Source organism: Peromyscus californicus, unplaced genomic scaffold (genome assembly GCF_007827085.1).
Source record: "Peromyscus californicus insignis strain IS unplaced genomic scaffold, ASM782708v3 Scaffold_7__1_contigs__length_154581171, whole genome shotgun sequence".
Lineage (NCBI taxonomy): Eukaryota > Metazoa > Chordata > Mammalia > Rodentia > Cricetidae > Peromyscus > Peromyscus californicus.
The window spans coordinates 73,178,397-73,192,960 of NW_026294595.1; the positions used below are offsets into that span (position 1 = coordinate 73,178,397).

A 14,564-nucleotide genomic window follows, 5' to 3' on the forward strand; every position below is an offset into this window, starting at 1 on the left:
CAGCTACCATGTGTCCTTTCAGAGTAAAGATTAAGATTAGTTAGCACAGAGGTTGGCCTGATGCTATTATTTAAAAATCAAGAACACTCTGTGTGTACCATCTCCTGTGCTCATAGTCCTTGGTCTGGCTCAGCATTATCTGCTATAGCAATGAGTGAGTAGTATCTGTTCATTGGCCTGTCTGTACATATCTCTTAATTTCTATTTTCTAAGTAAATGCAAAGCACAGAGCTATGAAGTATCAATGAATGGACTTATTAATGGGAGATAGTCTTGCTTAGAAAAGTGATCAGGGGCAAAATTAAAAAAGTCTTTGTCTGAACAAGTCACATGTGAAAGGATGAAGTCAAAATAAAAGTGAGACATTACATTTGAGATGTGATATTTGAGAAACAATATGGATGCCTTGGCTTTATGAAACAAAGAGGTGTGTCACCAGTGGGTTGTAATGCTACTGTGAGGCAAATGGGTTCTTTCTCAGCTTCACACTTGAGGACCAAACTACAAGGCAACTAAACAATATGACTCCTTTATCATTAAATTGCTGAATTGATTGATTCTAGAAAATAGAAGATTTTTCCACACTCGTCAACATATTGCCTCTTTATTACCTTGGTTGCTTCACCCAAGAAGTAGCAAAAATATGAAAAGGTTTTTCATAAATTTGAACTAAATATTGCTAATATGATGGTTTATCATTGGAATTTAAAGTTGAATAGCTATTAATTAAAAAATAAGGCCATAAATTTGAAAAAAAGTAAGGAGGTAGTACATGGGAAGGTTTGCAAGCAAGAAAGAGAAAGGAATCAAGGATGTAATTATATTGTATTCTTCAAAAATAATAATAAAAGTATTTGACCTGTAAATGTGCAAGTTTTTAAAGTACTCTGTCATAAATCTGTTGTAACTAATTTTTCAAAATCTGGATGCATTTTCAGCTATTGTTTTTTCCTTGCATATTATTTTTTTATTATTAAATAATTGATTTTATTCATTCTCTGCTTCAGCAACATTTATTGAACACATACTTACCTGGAAGTGAGTGGTTTGTGCAGCTCATGGGATGAAATGCATTTCCTGTCAGGACTGGGTATGTAGCTGAATGAGGAAGAGAGATTCAGGAGTAGATGGACAGTGGCTCTGTAAATGTAATTTTTATTTTTTATTCTAAACTGGAGACAATAGTGCTTTGTTTCAGAGAAACACAAAAGTATATGTTCATAAACCTCACAGAAAATTGGAATGAATCATGGCAACAATGCCTCCTTTACTCTTTATAACAGTTCAGGTTGAAATGTCTTATAAGGCTGAATAAGGGGCAGAGAATACATGGACACACTAATGGCTAGATGTACGTTAGCATGGGCATGGAAGAGTACTCTAAATATGTGAAAATTAGCAGATTCTCAAATTTAAACAAAAAGTGAGCTCGAGTGGTGGCACCAGTGCCATGGAGTTCTTGCATGATCACACAGTCATGTGAAGGAAATTTAGGTAGAGAGAGTATGCTTGGCATGTTGAAGGGCATGCAAGAAGACATGTAAAGTAAGAACAGTTGAGGTAGGACGTTGGGATCAGAGATGTAGAGGTAATACAGAATACATGTAGACTTCTGGACAGCTAGAATATCATTGATTTTATTTTGAACATTGAACAGAGGAAAATATAATGGAATGTTAATTTTGATAGGATTTTGTCTCTGTTTGGAGAAAAGACTGAAGAGAGGTGAAGACAGGAACAAGGAGTACAGATATTAGACCAGGCTATAGAGTAGCCCAAATACCCAAAGGAAAAAGAAAGGGATCTGCAGTTAGTTGTGTAGCTATGTATTATATTAACATCTAATAGATTTTAGACACAAAGCAGATTAAATATAAAAGTGACAAAGACTAAAGGTAAGAAGTATGACACCCAGAATTAAAGTAATAAGTGCGATGATGGCCTAAGTTACTAAGAAAATAAATGGTCCCAACTTAGTGCTTTGTACATAATACATTATATAAATAAATAGGTTGCATTACAACTATTAAATATTTTTAAGGAGAAAATCATGTAAGAATCCACAGTTTTACAGTGAAAACATTAATTGTGATACTTTCAAGTGATGGACCTACAAAAGAGGATATATATGATGATCTGAAAGCTAGTTAAAAATTGAGCATGGGTACATTGGGAAGGGAAGGCTGGGGGGGAGTGGTAGGAGGAATGAGAGGGGGATCTGTGGTTGATATGTAAATTGAATAAAAAAATTCCTTAGAAAATTCAATGTTTGTCTTACTGAGTCAGAGAAACTTCAGTAATATAATAATATCTAGTCTGTTAATTTCCCTCAAACTTTAACAATTTCATTTTCCTCTTTGGATGAATAAAATTTCATTTTGTGTAAAAAAATAAAAAAAGAAAGAAAAAGAAACTAAATAAATAAAAAATGTTAAAATTTAAAAATAATTTAGATTTTCAAGTAGTTGTAGATGGGATCTAAAGCTATTGCAGGGTTGCTTAGTTTGTGAATATAGACCAAGAATGAGTCCAGTTGTCTAGCACTGAGACACTCCAGGGATCAGTAGTCTAGGAGGGAAGACATTTGTAGGAGGCACAGAGCAGAGTGACCACTGTGGGAGAAGGAAAATGAAAAGAATGGTTTTCTAGGAGTCAAGTGTGTGGTGTTTTCCAAAAAGTACTGAGTGCTAGTTACTATGTCAAATGCTACTGAATTTCAAGGAAAATGAAAATTGAGAATTCATTACTTGTTTCACCAATAAATGCAGTCTCTCTTCTTTTATAATTTTATATTCCCTTCACAGCATTCTTGCTCTTTTCTGTGCTTTTTTTGAGGTATTTTTAGTACCATGATCATCAACTAGTAGCTAATGCTTCATATGTCCTATGGAAGGATAGCCAGTATTTCATACAAAATTGAGATTTGCTAGCAATTTTTATCAAGTTGAGTTTACATGTTTTTAAAATTAATAACACAAAATTCCCATCCTAACACTAAGATGTCTTCCACTTAAACTCAATTTGATTTGCTTAGTGATAATGTTGATCAGTAGTAGTATATTACTTTGTAAAAGGTGTTTAGTTTTTATCATCTGTTCCAAATGAAGTTATCATACACAATAAAATGCTGAGCTTTGAAATTTACTCCACCAGCTATCAGGTTATTTTACCTGTTAACACCTCCTTTTCTGAGTTAGCCAAAGTACTCTTCTTCATTTTCTCCTCATTGCTTGAAGATTTAAATACCAGCCCCCCACTCTAGTATTCTCTCCTATCCTATTATCAATAAAATTCTTCATGATGTCAATATCAATTCCAATATGTGATCTTGATTTCAAATTGTGTTATTTCCCTGTCTACAGTTGCCTGTGTTTCATCTCAGTACAGTTTGTCTGTTCCAAATAAATTTCCAAACTTGAGATAGATTACTGTAATTGTTAGGAATAGAGAATATTTATTTTATTTCAATGACACTCAAGAAACACAAATTCTGTCATGTAGTGTCTCATTCCACATACTGTGTGGCCCTCAATCTTAGATTCTAATTTCCATTCCATATGTATAAGAGTCCTTTAAAGAAAAATCCATGTATTTTTTCCCTTTGTTTTGGGTATAGGAGAAAAAAATGTACCCAAATGAAATCTGTAGCACATGCTTATGTCAAACTATTAACATGTCATTTGGCATTAATAATTGAATACTGTTTAACTGTTAACTTCCCATCTGTTTTTAGGCATTGCCTCTTTTGATCTGTGTGGTGGTTATGATTAAGACACTGGATCAGAAGGAAAATGTGACTTGCCTAAGTTCACAAATCTAATAAGAGGAAACCAAGTGTGGATTGCAGATCTGATTCCAAACGCATGTTTTTATTGTCATTAAAAAGTGCATTATTCCAAATGGCCAGTGGTTAAAATAGCTGCCTTGGCTTTCTGCCCAGAGCTGTGTTAAAATACAGTGGTGACTCAATAAATGTTGTCACCATTAGTATCTTTGTTGTTGGTCATGGCAGATCAGGAAATTTTCTGAATTGGTCTAATGGATATGTTTTGTTTTTGTTTTTGTTTTTTAGGTTGGCAAACACGTTGCCTATTTACTTCACAGAGACCCCAATGGAGAACAAGGTGGGTGATGATTCATGCTAAATGGTTCCCACAATATGCTGAACAATACAACGACAGCTAACATGAAGTGGCTCATTATATGCTGTCAAATCCGATAACAGCAGTGACAGACATTCCTCGCTAGAGCAATTTGTAGGAAGTCCAGCCACTACAAAAGAGAACTGAATTAAAAAAAAAAAAAAGCCACAATATAACAGAAAAGACCTGTTCAGTGATTCTTATTTGCTGATTCTGTGTAGGTTCCCCTTTGCCAGTTTGAACCTGGCTTCATGCTCCCTGATTCAGCTCCAGAGATAACTGGCCTTGACATTCAGTTCTCCTGTGAAGTCCTCTTCCTTCAGTACATTGTACAGAATAATTTGCATAGGTCTTAGGTTCACATCCACAATTGCTTATGTGAGTCCTCTCCTAGTGCAGCCCTGAAGCCCCTATCTTACCCCCTCCTCTGAGCAGCCATCACACACACACACACACACACACACACACACACACACACACACACACACACACAAACCCCTTTATTTTCTGCCTCAGCACAGCACCCACAGATGATAATCCTACTTACATAGGCATAAGACTGAGAGGCAGCAGGCAGGGCACTGCCTCTTTCGGTACATTTATGAATCCTTTTGTCTCACTAAATTGTAATCTCCTTGAAGGTGGACACGTAACCCACTGCCTATGCATCATGTTAGTCCTCTATAACCGTATGGTGACCAATTAGTGCCTTACTCTGGGAAAGACACATAATTAAAGAAGGGGATAACAAACAATATTCCTGTCTTCCCTGTCCCTTAGCACAGGGACTGATACAGTGTAGGTAAAAAATGACATGTTTGCTTAGTGAAAGAAGGAAGAAATGAATAAATCCATCAATCAGATGGTTCTCTGTGGCCAAATTAAAGAGCAGACAGAGAGATCCTGATGACTTCCAATCATTTTTTTTTTTACCTCAGGCCACCAGGCTTAATGCCCTAAAAATGTTTGTTTATTTTGGAAGGCAAAAGCTGATCTGAAGCTATTCTCTTTATTTTTATATTCAAATGCCTATAAAACAGAAAAGCACCAGAGACCTATTCATTGCTCACAAATGATCTATGGGGTAATAATGTGCTGGCTTTTCCAGCTGTGCTGCACTTTGGTACTATCTTGGGTTTAATTGAAAATATGCTGTGACCTTGGTTTTGTTCACTGGGCGTAGGGGGTATAATTGGCATGAAGACTCTGAAGAATTCTCTTTTCAATGAATGTCATTTGGTTAATTTGGGGTTCGCCTGAGGGAAATAATGTGTGAAGTCCTGTAAATACGAGGTGCCTTTTATTCACATAGCATTAACATGAAGTTAACAACTTTTTCTAAGTCGGCATTTTATTTTGCAAAACCTGTTTGTTGGATCCTAAATGCTATCAGTATGATAATAGTATTGTCTTTAGCAGTCTCATGTTTCATTATAATTAAATAAACAGCTTGTGGATTGCAGTCCAAAAACGTCTTTACTCCACTCCTAACTTAAGGGGTTTCCATAGAAACTGTGGGCAGCAAGTTTAACTGACATTTATTGGGCTTGAGGCTATATGGAGCATTGATATCTCTGTTTTTCTCTCTGGCATTATCTACGCACTTCTTCCTTGTTTTATAAAACTCTTTTAAAACTTTATTTGCCCCAAGTCTACTCCTCCCTCTCCTCTTGCCCTACCCCCATCCTCTCCCACATTCGCCATTTTCTCCTTCTCTGTCCTTCTCTATCTCTTATTAGCATTGAGGAAGTAATTTGGACTCGGTTAGATTTAACAAATGCAATAATACTAAAATGGACCCTGATACTTAAGTGTAATTGTGTTATTAGCTGGAAATGCTTTTCTTCAAAAATAAAAAGAATTGAGAGTGAAGTTTACCAATGTAATACATGCTGGCAGGAAGGAACCTTTGACTGCTGGTTGAAAGTTTGTGGTGCACGGATCAAGATCCACTTTCTTCTCCAGCTGTGACTATTTTGTGATTTATTCCAGCAAGATGGAAATTTCTTCTCACCTTCAACATTCAGAATGGAGCAGAACCACATTTTGTTTATATTATTACAAGAGAATAGAATAGTTGATCTGGAGGGGAAAAAAAGGAAAAACAAAACACAAAACAAAAAACCCTATCATGTACCATCATCTTTGTTGGATGTTTTTGTCTAACTTGTTTCATGTGAAGCTTCACTGAAGGACATTGAAGCTGGTGGCTCAAGTTTCAACCTCACCCAGACTGATTATAATACCTTGGATAAATGTGGAAATATGGTGTTTTGTTTCATAATAACAACATGAATGTAGACACATCTAAGCGATGATTTTTATGAAGATTAATGATGCATGTATGCCTTGTGATACTGGTCTGTCATCCCAACTACTCAGGAGGCTGAGGCAAGAATGTCCCAAGTTCAAGGCTTATCTGATAGAGTGAGTTCAAGGCCAGCCTGGAAAACTCATTGACACCTTGTCTCAAAACAAAAAGTATAAAAACAGGGAGTAATGGACTGGTAATCTAGTTAAATGGTAGCCCATAGGATCTGGATTAATATCAACTGAGAGTGGTGGGGTGGGGAAGAAAAGAAAAATGATGAACAATGAGTGCAGCAGTAAATTATAGTACTGTTTCTCCTTGGCTTACTAGACAATTTGCAAAAGGAGTGGTGTTTTATGCAAAGTTTATGTAGCAATTTGTAAGCTCCATACATAAACAGCATATACATATTACTGCAGTTCAAGGGAAAGATTTAGATAGGTATAGAATCATTTACTAACTGTACCACTGGGGATCAATGACAGATTTGGAGTATTTGATTCCTCTTCTGTGTGGAAGGATCATGAGTCTTATTTCTTGGAACTGTTTTCAGGAATAGGCAACTGTATGTATAAACTACTTATCTTCTACCACAGAGTGCACTATAGGCTTTAAATTCTGTCACTCTCACTCTCCCCACTTTCCTGATGCTTTTCTTTTTTAATAGGAATTTAAAGTAAAAAGAGAAAAAAGAACCATTACCAAATTCAAGTTAATATCTATAATCTCACAGTTCATAAACTATCCTAAATTAACATGAAGGCAATGGCAGAAAAGAAAAAAAAAACTATTGAGTAGGATACAAAATGGAGGTCCAGAGCTGATAACAATAAGATCCTAGTATCATGAGTGAGAAAGTTGACTTTATCCTATTCCACAGGACCCTTTTCAAATGTAAGAGTCTCAAATTCATTATTTCTAATTTTGGTCTTCTTTTCCAAGTGTTTAGGGTTAACTCTACATGATATGACTTAGAACTCATCATTCTAGTAAAGGAAAAGGAAGACACTTTGTGGGACAGTTGGCAAAGGAGAAAGGAGAGGGCAGGTCTGTTCATCTCTCTCACACCTGAGTACAGATCCTCTTTCATGATCCAAGAAATGTGCCAACAAAGCCACAGGATGGACAGTGTGTTGATTTTTTGTAGCAGTATGTGTAAGTGTCTCTTGTTGGATAAGAAGAGTAAGAAGAAGAGTAAGAAGGAAATGCATTTTTCTTCTTCCTTTTTTTTAAAGAGTCAAACCATTTAAGTATCATTCTGACGTGTTTCTGGATAACTAGGGAATTAAGAAGAACTGTTATGAAAAAAATGAGAAGTATGGCTAGGATCAAGTTTGATGAGACAAGACTCTTGGTAAGAGCTGTTGCTTGTAGACCATCCCGAAGACATTCATCTCTAGGAAAACACAAATATATAAGATTAACTAGGACAAACATTGCATTAAAACATCGTTTTATTGATTGTTGGTACTCCTTGTGCTGCTGTGTGTCGGTACTTGCCTCATTAAGATATTCATTCTGTATTATATTTGGAAGAATTGTCTTAAGCCACATTCTCCATTTTCTGGATGACAGTTTATTTAAGGTAGATACCAGAATGCCTAAAACCACCCAGCCAGCCTTGTAGACAGCACTGCCACTCAATGCACTGCAAACATATAAAGCAGCAATAGTGTCCTGGTAGCCCCTCTGTCACCAAACTCTCTTTAATCAGGATTCTTCACATGTGTAATGTGACCCATGATTCCACTGCCAGTCATATGAGAGAGGTTTAACTTCTTTCTTAATTCTTAGATAAAAATAGTCAAAAATAGAAACTACTAATTTGTTATCCAGGAGTTAACTATAACCACTTGGTTGTCTTCATTCTAGTTGATCTGTTAGAAAATAGTTTATGCTGTTTAAGAGTGAGCATCTCTGAAAATTGCTCTTTTTTACTCTAAACACACAAGTTGACATGCCAACATAGTTGGAGTAAACTTCAGAAAGGTGCATTGTAGATGAGAGCTACAGTCAATGGCTGTTGGGAGAGAAAGAAACAGCTGTCTCCAAGGACAAACCCTCTCATAGGTTATCCAGTCCCAAGTGGTCAAGTGATCAGCCCTAAACACTTAAGCATATAGATGATGCTAATTGCACAGGGTAGTGTGTGTGTGTGTGTGTGTGTGTGTGTGTGTGTGTGTGTATGTATGTGTGTGTGTGTTTGTGCACACGCGACAATAATGATCATAGAAGAAGACATAGGAGTTGATGGAAGAAATGGGAAAAACTGGAGGGGAGACACAGAGGGCTAGAAGGGATGTAAATACAACTTATTCATGTATAAAATTCTCAAAAAAATAAGAAAAACTTAAGAACTATGAAAGAAACACATGGAAAATAAAGAAATGATTGTGGAAATGTTTTCAGAGATCTTTATATAAATCATAAATGGTGGGTCAGATTGTATGCATAGACAGCTGTTTTCCAAACACTGACATTTGGATTTTGCATGTGTCTGCATGTCTATTCTATCTCCGATAGCATGGTAGTTGCATCTTTGAAAGTGTGAATATGGATTGGAATTCAGGATGGATAGCCACACCACCTTTACTTCCTTTTTGTGGAGATTTTTGCTTACTTTTCATTAAGCTTTATCTTTCTACTTTGCACTTGGCATAGAAATAAATCATATATCTTTTACCCTTTGGTAGAGAAAGTTTGAGTTATTATATTTTAACCTAAAACCTGGAATATCTATATTCAACACTGCCTTGTGCTTTATAAAATTATTTCTGTTCTTTTTGTATTGCTTATGTGTATGCAGTGTATTGTGAACACATTCCCCTCCTCCGTTATCTTATTTCCTCTCCCACAGCTTTTGACCCACTTATTCTTCCCAACCAGACAGACAGTCCTACTTCTAACCCCTTCTCGTTTTCCCTCTTATGTGTATATGTGTGCATGCATGTGTGTATGGATGTGTGTGTGTGTGTGTGTGTGTGTGTGTGTGTGTGTGTGTGTATGTGTGTGTGTGTGTGTGTGTATTTGCCAGCCCTTTACAGACGGTCACTGCTATTGTGATCCAAAATTGCTGTTGCTATGTCATGTCTAGGAGACAGCGTTTTATAGTGATCCTTCCCACCCTCTGGCTCTTTTTAAGACTGAATCATTCTTTCTAAAATGAATCCTTCAGAGAACAAAGACAGATGGTGGGAGAAGAAACCAAGAAGGAATTTTTATCTCAAGTAAGAAAAGTAGGTTAACTACTGATGATTTAAGGAACAGCGTATTCTGGCCTCCTTATTACTTGTTCCTTCCAGAGGCCAAGGGGCACTTGGTTGTTGAATATTTTTCACGCACATATCTAATTGTTTCTCATGACGTATTTACTACATAGTGTGCATTAGAGGAACAATGAATACAGAAAAATACAGGGTGTTTTTACTTTACATGGTACTGTATTAACCGAAACTCATTAATATTAGAACTGAGTCCTTAGCTTGCAAGGTTCCATGGTAACTTGAGAGCAAATACAGGGCTATGCAGAGGAGGAACTCAGCTCCATCCAATATGCATAACCTAAGACTAACATGACACAGAGTGAAAGTAGGTCTGTCTTATAAACAATAAATAAGAATCCAGTTTTCAGATGCCTGCATTTTCTGAATGATTCCCTCTGTTGTGATCATTAGGGTGAAACAAAGAAATCACTGATTCCAGTCATTTCCATTATCTGACTTGTCATCACCAAGGTGTCCTCATTATGCACTGTTAACAGGGTTGAGGTTACTTGATACCAGTTTCCAGTTCCAATTAGGAAGCCATCCCTGCTATCTGCATTCTGATTAAATGTGTTGCCTGGAAATCACAGAAAGAGTCTATTCTGTTTCCTCCCCTTGCTTAGATCTCATAAACACAGACTCAATTAAAGAGTTTCCTTATCAGGTTTCTGTGGGTCATTTTACAGAATTTATTAAAGTCCTAAGTCATGCTGAACTGGAAGACTTGTGGCTTACAGATTCACTAAGAGTCTGAACTAGATAGCCAGGACTGTTTTAGACAATGAAGTACACAGAAGTCAGAGCATCTAATAACATGGAATCTTGAGTGCTGGAGACATTTAAAAAAAATGAACCTACAAAGTGAAACTTTCAAATTAGATATCAGAAAATCATAACATTATATCAGCTGTCTTTTAGGATCATGGGACCTAGTCCAGACCCCTATTGTTTCAGCTGCTTTGCTGGAGGACACTCTGTTAGTTCCCTAATGCCAACATTTACTGCTGCTTCCTTACTTTGCCCTAAATATATTCTCCTCAGTTTCTTATCTTCCTCTGACACAAAGACAAACCATTTCCTTCAACCCCTTCTGTACACAAAATGCTACATTGTTGTGTGTCTTCTCACCACTTGGTAGTATTTCATTCCCCTTATTTTGTTTCTCAGTATGCATCAGCACATATTACTAATAGATGTCAGCTCATACCATATTCTGCTTTGTGTTCATATTTATTTTTATGCAGTCTCCACCCAATTAGTATTTATTTTCAAACTTACATTTTTTCTCCAAATTTCGTTCCTTTCTTACTAATAGTGAAGCTATAATGCAGTTCAAACTTTCCTAGAGTTTTGTTTAACTCCTTGAGCAGTCACTTATCAATTATAGTGTGCTATAAAATCCTTAACAGGAAGGTGGGCCTAAGAGGCAATAGATGAGTACTTTGCCTGGCTCCCAGTAGGCCCTCAACAACCATTACAGAAGAGCAATGTCTGTTTTTCTCTTCCTTAGAATGCTACAATTTTTCTCATTCAAATCAAGATATGCTACCATATCTCAAGTCTCCATCACCTTCCTGACTTCACAAATGATGCTAGTTCTATCTGAACTAATAATTATCCACTAAGGACACACTCACTCATTCAGGGTAGGGCATGGCATTGGTTTATGACTCAATCTTTTATGCTAGGCTTTTTCTAGTGTTCTGTTTCAAATGATCAATGAGAGAGACTTACAGAATTGCAGGAATTCCCTCTAGGTATTATGTTGGTAAACATACTTAGACTTACATATTAACACAGCTGAAGGGAAATTTCAAATTCTCTTTTTCAAAACACTACCATAAAACTGAATCCTAGACATCTTTAATGATTTTTGCTAGGGGTTATATATATGTTTTGGCTACTGTCTAGGAAATTAGGGCTATGTACTCTTTAATAATGAACAAGAAAGTAAGCACTCAGTAAATGTTGAAAGGTGGCTTTACAATCTGAATGATTCTGTTTGCTATTTGTTCTGTTCAGATTGCCTCACATAGCAATTTAAATTGCATTACTCATTACAAAAATCCATATGCCTTTTGGGTGCTATTGTTGGCTTGTTTGTTTTTAGCCTATGGAGGCAATGATGACCTTGACACAAGGCATTTCCTAAGGATTAATGAGCAGTTGGAGGTTAATGACTATCAATTCCTCCTAGCTCATCATCAATCCAAAGTAAGCATAGACAACAAAGCCATTAACTGCATTACTAACTTTCTGAAACCAGATTCTTCCCTGCCTGACTTGCTAAGGCCTTTTGCTCAAGATGAACTTGTTAGATTTTTCAAAAGCTGTCACTAACCTGGACAGGGACAGAAAAGTAACACACACACACACACACACACACACACACACACACACACACACACACACACGAGAGAGAGAGAGAGAGAGAGAGAGAGAGAGAGAGAGAGAGAGAGAGAGAGAGAGAGAGAGAGAGAGAAACCAATTTTTCTTGATTGAACATATATGCCATATTTGGAAGTACATGTACATGTGCAGATATATGCACGTACATCAAATTAGGGGTAATATAAGAAAATATAAGAATATTTAGTGTCTGTGGAGTAATAAGAAAGCATCATGAAGAGAAACATAACGTTCTATGCTTTGTTAACACAATCTGAGGGATGTGGACTTGTTTTGTCATCTTTCTGTTCTCATTCTCTACCCTCAATTTCAAGGTCTGAAGGGATTCATCCATTTCATGTCCATGGAGGATATAATCTGTGTCCATCTTCTGAAATTATCCCTCCTTCAACATCCTATTTGAACGTTGTTTTTTAAAATAGACACTGGGCTTTTAGTTACATAGTTTTTGAAATATCATTTTTCCATGATTCTTATCACGTTATTGTTCTTCACTGACATTAAAAACCCTAATATTTCCTCATTTGCCATCAGTCATGATCATGGACCAACATCCTGAAAGGTAAATAAACATTAATGCAATTGGGAATGAAAATATCCATTGAGTAGTAACTATACTAATATAAAGGAAAGCTATGGAATAGATGCAGCCACATTTCTCCCCTGTTGAAGATTCTCCTGAATCTTATTTCGTCTTTCTACATTTTGATTCTTTTATTGTGGTAAAGTTGTGTCATAGAATAACAAACTGACTGGAACATTGGTGTTTAAAGTATAAGGCAAATATGTGTGACACCATGGCAGTCTACAACTCAAGAACCTTTCCTAGAGACATATTTCCTGAAAACTTGTTGAGCAACTGGATTTAATCCTTTCCTCTCACTCACAGGAGTCTGTAGCTCATCCCACAACAGCAGTAAGCATACTTATAAACCCACATAAGTAATACATAGAGATCCTAGTTCACAAAATTATTTCTAGATCTCTCATATATCCGGTTAGACTGCAGTCTAACACATATGTGTGCATAGAACTCATTCATTTCTGAGCCACAGGAGTCTCTGATGAGGCAATGATAAAGTTGATAATTTATTTGTAAAATATTTGCCTAATCACAGTTAAATAAAAAGTCACATATAATTTCAAAGGGTGTACCCATGGTTTGAAGTCCACCAGGGAATTTCTTGGGAATCCATAGAGTGTATTATAGTTTTTAATAAAAAAAGCAAATTTTTAAATAAAGCTCAAAATAATGAATCATATTATGAGGACTCAATAGAATGATTCATTTAAACATCAGATTGAGACGGTCAACATTCCCATAGGCTTCTATAGAAGGACTTAAGCAGTCAGAAACAAACAAATGAAAACAACAACAGATATTTAAAAGCCCTTCTATTTTTCTTTATATTAACTCATTAATCGTAATGGTAGCACAGTATAAAAACCAAGACTAACAAACACATGGGAGTTTCACAGATAGACACTGCACACATGTTTATCTTCGAATTATACAACTTTTTGCCTTTGTATTTGCTTAGTTGTTTAAAAAACGGAAAATTGATAACAACCAACTTATATGTGAGATCATGTCTTCCTTTTTCATCCACTTGATACACATACATTGAATTTACATGATGCTGTAAAGCGTACTAGGTAAGGAATTTAGGATATGGCTCATCTACATTATTTTTTCTTTTTCTTTTATTTTTCTCTCATATAATACATCCTTACCACAGTTTCCTCTCCCTCCACTCCTCCAAGTCCCTAGCTCCAGCTCCCCTTTCCCCCAGATCCACTCCTCCTCCACTTCCCTTAAAGAAAAAGAATGAAAAAGAAAAAGAGCAGCCCTCCCAGGGATATCTACCAAACATGGCCTAATAAATTACAATAAGACTAGGCACAAAACCTCCTATCAAGCAGGAGGAAAAGGATCCCAAGTACAGGCAAGAGAGTCAGAGACACCCTTCACTTCCATTGTTGGGAGACCCACAAGAACAAACAAGTTACAAAATATTAAGGTATGTGCAGAGGACCTAGCTCAGACGCATATAGGATCTTTGTTTTTCACTCAATTTTCTGTGAACCCCTAACATCACAGCTTAGTTGATTCTGTGAACAATATTCTTGTGATGTCCTCTATGTACTGACTCCTATAATCTTTCCTCCCCCTCTTCCCCTCTTTTATAGGGTTGCCCTGGTTTCACCTAGTGTTTGTTCATGGGTCTCTCCATTTCCTTTCACCAGTTGCTAGATGATGCCCCTGCCATGATACTTGGGCTAGGCAGCAGCAATCTACAAATATAGCAGAATATCATTTGGAATGATTTCATTGACTTTTTTTTTTGCCAGTTGTGTTTCATTCTATTCTGGGTCTCTGGCCTGTGCCGCCTCTGGTTCCTGGCCATCCAGGCAGTGTCAGGTGTGGCCTCCCTCTTC

General features: G+C 36.5%; 1 protein-coding gene across 8 annotated transcripts in view; it reads left to right on the forward strand.

Moving 5' to 3' along the window:
* Lrrc4c (leucine rich repeat containing 4C) overlaps positions 1 to 14,564 on the forward strand; it is a 1,313,763-nt gene that overhangs the window by 1,275,160 nt on the left and 24,039 nt on the right. For 7 of the 8 annotated variants that reach the window (XM_052725801.1, XM_052725800.1, XM_052725799.1 and 4 more), the window contains one exon: positions 4,073 to 4,124. The exons of the other annotated variant lie outside the window; for it this stretch is intronic. The gene's annotated coding sequence lies outside the window, so the exon portion shown is untranslated. The remainder of the gene's footprint in view (positions 1 to 4,072; positions 4,125 to 14,564) is intronic. 8 annotated transcript variants of the gene reach the window in all.